The sequence below is a fragment of the Balaenoptera borealis genome, assembly GCF_965194805.1.
Source record: "Balaenoptera borealis genome assembly, chromosome: 17".
Taxonomy (NCBI): domain Eukaryota; kingdom Metazoa; phylum Chordata; class Mammalia; order Artiodactyla; family Balaenopteridae; genus Balaenoptera; species Balaenoptera borealis.
In genome coordinates, this window is record NC_138876.1 from 16,072,080 (window position 1) to 16,082,168 (window position 10,089).

The 10,089-nt window shown below is 48.9% G+C and overlaps 1 long non-coding RNA gene across 1 annotated transcript; it reads left to right on the forward strand.

Annotated features, from left to right (window-relative positions):
- Window positions 1-652: 652 nt before the first annotated feature.
- Window positions 653-9,885, forward strand: LOC309615183. The gene is made up of 3 exons (XR_014236601.1): window positions 653-6,700; window positions 7,405-9,483; window positions 9,810-9,885. It is a non-coding gene; the product is annotated as an uncharacterized lncRNA (long non-coding RNA).
- The last annotated feature ends 204 nt before the right edge of the window (window positions 9,886-10,089 follow it).

The following is a 10,089-nucleotide window of genomic DNA, read 5'->3' on the forward strand; positions in this document are numbered from 1 at the left end:
ACTCTCCCTTCCTTTCCCCTGTCCCTTTCCACTCTCGGAACAATCCAAATCCTCTTATCAGTTCCAGAAATTGTGTATGGGAGAAGGACAGAAGTGGGTAGATGTTCTGGGGTTCATCTTTCACCTGGGCCTGATTCTCTTTGTTAGATGAATAAGTGACGGGAGGTCCCTCTGAGACAGAGGCAGGGCTCCGTGGCCTGTGGGGACCATTTTCACTAGTCTACTTGCACAGTAGCTATCTTTTTTTTTTTTTTAAAGACTCTTTGAGTGGAACTTTCCCCTCAAGCTGCTGGAGGAAGAAGAGCCCTGCTTCTCCTGTCCCCAGCTCCCTGCCCTTATGCAGACCCCAGGGACTCTATCAAATCCTTTAGAATAGACAGCAAATGCAGTCTATGTGTGCTGTCCCATCTTTGCCCCCGTTCCTGCACTCCTGGCAGACGTTACTAGTTGATCATAGAACTTCCTCCCTATGAGCTGGGAACCATGCCCTCACTGCTCTTTATGGGGCTCAAAGAGAAGTTCTCACCTAGAAGGAATCTTGGATGTACTACAGCAGTACATCCAAGATGTACTGATGAGAAAACCGTACATCCAAGATGTACTGATGAGAAAACCGTACATCCAAGATGTACTGATGAGAAAACTGTAGCCCAGAAAGGGAAAGTGACTGTTCTCAGAGTCACGCAGCTGGCCAGTGATTGTCATCAGCGTTGGCCCTCCCCTCCTCTGCAGCCCCAGCCATGTGAAATGTCATCATTCCTGCTGGCTCTGCTGGCTGAAATAACAAATTTCTCCCCTGGGATTGCACTTCTGGACCAGGAAGTCTGGCCAGCTGTTGAGCCACATTGTCATACGTTGAGAAATCCTTATCAAAGAGCCCTTGATACCAGGCACTGTGGATTATGGACCACTTACTTCCCTTCTTCCATCCTGTGACCTGAAGTGTAGTCTCTCTGACTCATGGGGACACTGATGATGAGGTAAAGGATGAGAAGCCAGTCTCCTGTTAGCAAATGAGTGGTGTGTGGGGCTTCCTGAGAATTCCATTTATCTAGGGCCATGGTTCTCAACAGGGGGCGATTTTGCCCATCTAGGGGGGGGATGTGGCAGTGTCTGGAGACATTGTTGGTTGTCAAAGCCTGGAGGGGTGATGATGCCACTGGCATCAAGTGGGTATAAGCCAGGGATGCTGCTACACCCTGCAATGCACAGGACAGCCCCCACCATAAAGAACTATCTGGCCCCAAATGTCAATAGTGCTAAGACTGAGGAACCCTGGCCTAGGCCCGGGGAATGACGAGTGGAATGACTGGTCCTCGCCCATGTGGGAGGTCCAGTCCCCTGCCTTTGCTCAGCCCGCCCCCTCAGCTGGAAGTCCTTGCTTCCCCCAACACAATTTATTCAAATCCTTCTCAGCATTCAAGGTCTCTCCCGATTCCCATCTATGGGAGGGAGCCTTTCCTGACTATTCCTAAGGAGCCTTAACTGCTTCTCTTCTGAGCCTACAAGGTGCTTCTAGAACTTGTCTCAGTCAGTCTTGTACTAGCGATGGGTGCACTTCCCATCTCCGACTGCATTTAATTCCTTGAGTGGTGCAAAGTCAAAAAGCTTCCATGCCTTTGGAATCAGGCACAACTGTGTTCAGATTGTGCCTGTGATCATATGTGACCTTGGGTAGGTAACTTAGAGGACCTCCCTGAACTTCACTTTTCTGTCCATATAACCACAGAACAGTTTCGGAACACGTCCTAAGTACCAGGTGCTATTCTACGTGCTCTACGTGTGTAAACTCATTCAATCCTCACAGCAGCCCTGTGAGTAAGTGCTATTGTGACCATTTCTGTTTCATGGATAAAGGAAACTGAAACACAGAGGTTACCTGACTACCAAGTTCACTGGCCGGGAAGTGGCTGCTCCAGGAGCCGCAGACGGGTGGTCTGGTCCCTCTGGTAACCACGGTGCCTTCTGCCTCCTTCACGGGATGAGCCTCAAAGGGTGTGAGATCTAAGGGAGAAGGCCTGCGTGATGAGTGGTCCAAACTTGCCCAGTTTCTGCTCTGCTCTTCGGCCTAATACAGCACCAATATATCTTCCAGAACATTGTCGATGTTCTATGATACGCTGCATCCTGTCACAGCCCTGCAATGTCTTTGTAAAACCGAGGCACAGGGAGGTTAAGTAAATTCCTCAAGGGCCCAAAACCGCAGAGCCTGGGTTGGGTTTGTCTCCAAAGACCTGGCTCCTCTCTGCACCCAAATTCTGTAATTGCTGGTGTAAGTGAAAATCTCCTCCTTTAGACTGTGAGCAGTTTGAGACGGGGGATAGGGGACAGGTTAGGCACGACTTAGCTTCCCCAGCGCCTCTCCCACTTTGGGGCTGCACGTGGTAGGCATTCAATCAATGTTTGTTAGGTGAATAAACGGCTCAGAGCTCCTGGGGCAGAGGCCCGCTTACACAGGCAGAAGGTACTCAAATAGGATTCCAGAGCTTGTCTGTGGGGCAGCCGGGGGCTGAGAGCTTGGGCTGTGGGCCCAGGAACCTGGAGGAACAGGGTGCCTGTTTGACCTCAAGGAGCACCTGCCAGCCTCTCCCTGCCACATCCCCATCAAGGCCTGCAGCAGCAGGAAAATTGTACACTTTCATTACCCAGCGACCCAAGAAGTGCAATTAAGTTGAGAATTAGTTGGCATAATTAATTAGACGGGTAAATAGCTCCCTGTCAACACCAATCAATCCATTCTGCATATAATCAGCTCAGTGCAGGCAGGCCGGAGCTCAAGCAGCTGCACTGCTGCTGGCAGGCCAGGGCCTAGGGTGGGAGCAGAAATGGGACAGGGTGTCCAGCCAGGTACCCTAAACCCAACCCACCCCCAGGTCCTCCTACAACTGCTTTTCATGGGAGCAGCCTCCTGGCAAGTCCATCTTCGGCACCCAGCAAAGCCACAGCTTAACTCCCAGGAAGCCACAGCTGCAAAGTCCCTTTGCTCCCTCAAGTTTCCTACTTTTGAGTTCCCGGTCCATTGCTCGAGGTTTCTGACATGCATAAAAACCACAAGAGCTCCCTTTTTTTTTTCCCCCTTTTTTTGGCTAATAAATTTGCAGATGCTTTTTTAAAAATTAAGGTATAACTTAGATGCAGTAAAATTTACCCTTGTTACTGTACAGCTTTATGAGTTTTGAGGAATGTGTACAGTTGTATAACTGTAACCGAGCAGGACCCTACAGGGTCTTCCTGGGACAGACCTCCCCACGTCCTCAACCTGCCTCTTGTGTGTAGAAAAACTTTAGCTTCCTAGGCCTTCCCCGACTTCCAAAGAATAAATTTAATCAGAGAAGTGATAAAAGGCAAAAGCAAAGGAAAACAGTCAAGCAAGACAAAATAATAGTTTAGCCATTGTTTAATGGCTAAAGTCAAGGACATCTAACTCCTCCTCAAGGACTATAGATAATATTCTGAGCCATGTCCTTTGAGCCATTTAGCAGATATTGAAACCCCCATCAGGTGGAAGGGTTAACTGTATGCTGCCCACAAGCACATAGACCCCAGACCAGTTGGAACCAGAAGGTTGATGATGTTGACTCCTGATTACCTCACCACCAACCAATCAAAAAATGTCCACGAGCTGACCACACACCCTGCAACCGCTCTCCCTCATCCTGTCTTTAAAAACCTTTCCCTGAAAGCCATTGGGGAGATCAGGTCTTATAAGCAAGCACTAGCTGCCTGGACTCCTTTCTTGCCACCCTGCAATAAACGCTGCCCTTTCCTTCACCACAACCCGGTGTCACTGGATTGGTTTACTGGGCGCAGGTGAGTGGACCCAAGTATGGTTCAGTAACATAACCACCAGCATGATTAAGATCTAGAATACTTCTATTACCACACAAAAAAATCCCCATTCCCTTCTGTAGTCAACTGCTTCCCCCACCCCCAGCCCCTGGCAACTACTGATCAGTTATCTCGCCCAAAAGTTTTACCTAGGGACTTCCCTGGTGGTCCAGTGGTTAAGACTCTGCCCTTCCACTGCAGGGGGCATGGGTTCAATCCCTGGTTGGGGAACTAAAGATCTCATGTGGTGTGGCCAAAAATTAAAAAAATAATAATAATAAAATAGAGAAGTTTAAAAAACAAAGAACAACAAATACCTCAATATTAAAAAAAAAAAAAAGTTTTGCCTATTCCAAAATGTCCTATAAATGGAATCATACAGTGTGAGCCTTTTGAATCTGGCTTCTTTGTCTTAGCATAATGCACTTGGGATACATTCATATTGTGGTGTGCGTCCCTGCTTAGCTACTTTTTATGGCTGAGTCATGTTTCATTGCATGCATGTGCCACGTTTTGTTTATCCCTTTCCCAGTTGAAGGACATTTGGTTGTTTATAGTTTGGGGCATTTATGAATAAAGCCACTGTAAACGCTCATATAGAGGTTTTCGTATGAACATAAGTCTTCATTTCACTTAGATAAATACCTAGGAGCAAGATTGCTGGGTCTATGGTAGGTGTATAGATAACTTTATAAGAAACTGCCAAACTGTTTTCTAAGATTCTGTGCCATTTTACATGCCCACCATCCATGTAGGAGACTTCTGGTAGCTCCATATCTTTGTTACTGCACAGACTTTACTAAATGATGACATCCACTGCTGGTGACAGCAGGGCCAGCTACATAATTTACGTGGCCCAATTCAAAATGAAAATGTGAGGCCCCTTGTTTCAAACAAAAGGAAAAAGTGCCATTAATGGTATTAAAATAGAAAGTTTTTTCCTTTCTTCTGTAGTCTTTCTCTCATCTTCTCATGGTATTTTTTAAAATTTGCTATTTAATGTTTTAAGTGAAGAAAAACTAAAAAATTATTAGCATGAACTTTACCATTTACCACTTATTTTTATATTGTGCAATGCCATTTTTTTAAAAGACTTTATTTCTTTCTTTCTTTTTGGCCGCAGCTTGCAGGATCTTAGTTCCCTGACCAGGGATCAAACCGAGGCCCATGGCAGTGAAAGCGCCAACTCCTAACCACTGGACTACCAGGGAATTCCCATGTGCAAAGCCATTATAAATGCAAATATGAGAGCTTTTAACTTGTATGTAGAATCACTGAAATTACATGGTCTGTATTTCATTTATACATGCGTATATATTTTGTTCTTATCGGAAAGTGGAAATGCTGCAGGTGGCCAAATGGTCAGAACCTGCCCAAGGTGGCCATTGGGCTGCCAGGTGAATCAGGGCTCTCCCTCCGAGCTGGGCTGGGAAACTCTTCCTCTGGTTTTTTTTCTTCTGAAAATAACTCTATTGGCTTTTGCTTTTGTTTTGTGAATATTACGGGCTCATTATAAAAATTTGGGGAAAACAAGCAAAAATAAATAAAATGAATTAAAATGAAAGAAAAAAATCAAACATCTTCCATAGCCACACCATTAGACATTGTAATTTTTTTAATATAAATTTATTTATTATTTATTTATGGCTGTGTTGGGTCTTCGTTGCTGCACGCGGGCTTTCTCTAGTTGCAGCGAGCGGGGACTACTCTTCGTTGCGGTGCGTGGGCTTCTCATTGCGGTGGCTTCTCTTGTTGCGGAGCACGGGCTTCAGTAGTTGTGGCACGTGGGCTCAGTAGTTGTGGCTCACGGGCTCTAGAGCGCAGGCTCAGTAGTTGTGGCGCACGGGCTTAGTTGCTCCGCAGCATGTGGGATCTTCCCGGACCAGGGCTCGAACCCGTGACCCCTGCATTGGCAGGTGGATTCTTAGCCACTGCATTGTAAGTTTTAACATTTTCTTGTGTGTTGTGGCAACAGTGTAGATTAGATCCTGCAGAACCCACTGCAATCTCCCTCTCATGTGCTTTCCCATGGCATCTGGGAAGCTCAAAACTCTTTTTCCCAGGCCTCCCAAAAGCAGAGCTCTGCATGGAACCCACGCTCTGACAGGCAGCAGCATCCTCACATGACTTGGAAGGTTTTTCTGTGGCAGCAGCTTAAGCAGACAGGAACGCTGCTGCTACTCCAAGGCGTCAGAGGTGGAGAGCAGTGGCAGCAGGAAGGCTTCCACTGGAACAGTCCGTGGTGGGGCTGGGCATCTTCCTGGCTGGGTTGTTTTCTGTAGCATCCAAGTGTGGTTCCCTAGGCCTCCTGGGAATTTTGTAGTGAACTAAGACTCTGGCAACAAACCCCTTTCTACTTAACCAGTTAGAGTGGATTCTGTTGTCTGCAATGAAGAACTCAGCCTCTGGGTCTCAGCTTAACTTTTATTGTCTCCTTCATAGCACTTACCAAAATATGGAATTGCCTTGTTATATATTTGTTTACCTACTTAGTGTCTTTTAATGAGGAGGAACCAGTTCTGTCTTGTTCACCACTTTGATCCCAGTGGCTATCCCACAGCAGCACTTGGTAGATATCTGTTGGGTGAAATAATTGGTCACCTTCCAGCACCCCCTACCCCAAGAGAGAGCAGAAACACTAGCCTCAGCCACTCCTGTGGACCAAGTGGGCTGTATTCCCTCTATGTGTACAACTGATCCCCCCACCACCAACACTTGCTGATTGCTTCTTTTTGCAGAGAAAAGCAATGTTGTAGAAGATTCCCGCTCGCACCCCTCTTTGTCGCTAGTGACTTAAAAAGACTATAAGGATGAATCAGCTCACTGTGGCCAACTCCCTGCTCCCCTTCAATGAGCAAAGCCCTGCTCTGTGGTGAGTACATGTGTCTGTGTGTGATAGCTGGGGACAGATTTCTGAATAGAATAAGACCCACAGACTCAGGAGGGCAAACATTATATCATTCATTCATTCCACAAACACGTACCAAGTGCCTCCTAGGCATGTATGTGCAAGGTGCTGGAAGGGACCCAGACCTCCCGGTAAATGCCCCTTTGTAATCAGACTTTCTCCTTTTGGCCATCAGACTGTCACCTAAATTAGTTGAAGACTCTAAGCGTTAAATTATGAGCCTGATAATGCAACTTTGCCATGTGGTTGTGCAATTTCAGGTACAAACCTTATGTTTGAAACACAGGTGCAGGAATAGATGTTAGTGACATGATCTGAAAGGATTACTGTGCAAGCAGCCCAGCCCCTGGATGCCTGCCAACTTCAGGCCAGAACCATGACACCCATGAGCTCTGTGATGAAGGTGGCCTCATGGCTGTGCATCCCAGCACAGCTTGGGGTGCCAGGACATATACCGTGACCTCTGCCATTGCCATTACACCTGTTGGAACTGTGGGCAAAACCACTGCCCTGTTCCAGGTCTGAACCTGGAAGGGGCAGGCCCAGTTCCTTGTGGCCCCAGGGCTGCTGGGACCACACCTACCACCACCTGTCTCACCTGTCAGAGGGGGTGGAGTGGGAGGGCCCTGAGAGGTGAGTGCTGTAACCCTTTCCTCTCCTCTGGCTAGGGGACCTTGCTGTATGTGGAGCATGGGAGATGGACCTGAATGCGTTTCTGGCCAGTTCATGGAAAGGCCTGCTTGGTTATTGAAATCAGAGCCTGCCCATCTTTGGAACTAGGAACGAGGTCTTTGATCAGGCTAAAGTTTGGGGATCTAGAAATGAACCCACTGCAGCGTCTGCCCTCAAGGAAAACCAAGCAAATACAGTAGAATGCGAGAAGCCTTTTGTGTCATCATCAAATGCTCAAGGGCCCACCATGGGCTCTGCACAGCCTATAGCATGACCCCCGCTGTGGCCGTGCCTATAGTCCAGTGGGAAAGACGGCAAATGAAACGTCATGACATTGAACTGGAGTGAGTGTTGAGGTCAGAGGAGCAAGAGCCAGGAGCGTACAGAGCGGGAGGCTGACCTAGCCTGGGGTCAGGAGGCCTCTCTGAGGTCACGACAGGTTGGAGGCATTAGCTGGGGGAGGTGGGAGGGAATGGGTGCCCCAGGGGTGCAGGGGTTGGGTGTGTGCTGGGGGGGCAGGGAGGAGTGGGAAGAGGTAAGCTCCAGAGGTCAGACCCTGGTGGGAGGGGGGACGGCAAGAGGACCTCGGTCTTTATCTCATGGATGTGGGAGCTACAGAAGCTGTCACGCGGACGGAGAGAAGGCCAGACAAGCATTTTCTGTGACGGCTGCCTCTGGCCTCAGTGTGGCAAGAACCCAGCCCCTCAGGGAACATCCTGGCAGTCAGGGGCGAGGCCCTCTTCCTCCTGAGTGCCCTGTCAGCACGGCTCAGAGCAGTGACTCCCAGAAGCTTCCAGCAACAGGCTGACTCACGCGGTGGCGGCCGCTCGCCCAGTCAAAGACGGAGCTGGAAGGGCCATGGCCTTGCATGGCTGCCTGGGACAGATGACAGAGACGTGCCGGCTGCTCTCTGCAGGGCGTGTCTGAGGAAAACCTCCTCCTCCCGCCCCACACGCGGCCTCCTCAGCCTCCCTGGACTTGCCCAGCTGGCTGCGCCCTGGCTTCTGGCTTGTCACAGCCAGAATAACCAGATGAGACCTGTGGGCCCGCGGCCAAGCCCTGCCACGTTACCGAGTCCTGGCTGGGAAGGGGCCAGGTCTGGGAAACCTCTGCCTCCTCCCAAAGCACCATGGGAGAATCCACGCCCCAAACCGGTCCCTTCTCTCCAGCCTCCTTCCTTCCCCAGTAACCTTTCTCCTCACTTAGCCTCTTGACTCCCTCTATATTTTCAATTTTTATTTATTGACTTTTGTAAGCAGAGGGAACTGGAAAGGAGCTGAGAGTCACAGTGAGCATGATTCTGAAGCCCACTCACCCCGACTTCCCTCTCACTGGACCAGTGACTGCAGGGGGCTGTGCAAAGACCGTGGGCTGTGGTCAGGTCGGATGCCACCCACAATCTGGCTGTGACCCCTGCCAAGCAGATGGAGACCATGACCCGTGGGGGAGGATGGAAGTGCAGGGAGAGGTCAGGGGTGAAAAGAAAAGCTCTTAACAGCTGCAACTGCCCTAGCACAGGCAAACGCCCAGAACCTCTGGTCTTCACCCTCGGGTAAATGGAAAATTCCTCATGTGCTCCCTGTGGGGTGAAACAGCAAACCCACCTGAATCCAGGACAGAACATATTTTTCGGCTGCCCACAAGCTCCTCAGACGTCCATTGTTAAAGGTGTACAAGAATGTTCGCTACAGTAATTGTTACTGATTGGGAAGAATTCGATGTTCTAGAATTAGAAGACCTAGAGCGGCTTGGGCTGCGAGGACAAAGTACCACAGGCTGGGGGTGGAGGGGTCAGGGGTGGGGTGGGGCTTAAACCATGGTAATTTGTTCTCTCGCAGTTCTGAAGGCAGGAAGACCGAGATCAAGGTGTTGGAAGGGTTGGTTTCTTCTAAGGCCTCCCTCCTTGGCTGGCAGACGGCCACCTTCCTTCTGAGTCTTCATCTGATCTTCCCCCGGGCAGGTCTGCATCCTAATCTCCTGTTCTCAGAGACAGTTTCACTGCGGTTACAAAGAATGAGGAAGATCTATATGTATTGACAGGGAAAGAGTTCCCAGCTTATTGTTACGTGGAAAAAGTAAGTCACTGGACAATATGATACTGATATCAGTGGTTCCCTCTGGAGAGGTAACAGGATTGGGGTAAGGGTGGGGTGAGGGAGACATTTATATGTGTAAGTCTGTGCAGAGATTGGATTATTGTTCTCAATTCTTCATTTCCCTCCTTGCCCTGGCTTTGCAGCTTTTCCCCTATGGGCTGGGTATATTTCCCTGGCCCATGGATGTTGAACTTGGCCAGGTGACTTGATTTGGCCAATAGAATTTGGATGGAGGTGCCCAGAGTAGAGGACTTAAATGTGCTTGCTTGGTATAGTTTGGTCTCTCAGGCTTCTGTGACCCTCAGTGAGAAGAAGGCACCCCAGGAAATGGCTGACCATGAAGACCACGGTCTTTAAGACTGACCAGTGGAGACCATGAAGACATGACAAGCAGCGCTGAACCCAGCCACAGCCTGGCGCTAGCCCAGCCGACAACACACCTGTGAGCAAGAAAAATACATGCTTACCTGGAAAACATTATGCTGAGTCAAGTAAGCCAGACACAAAAGGACGAATATCGTATGATCCCACGTACATGAAATATCTAGAAAAGGCAAATTCACAGACAGAAAGTAGATTAGAAGC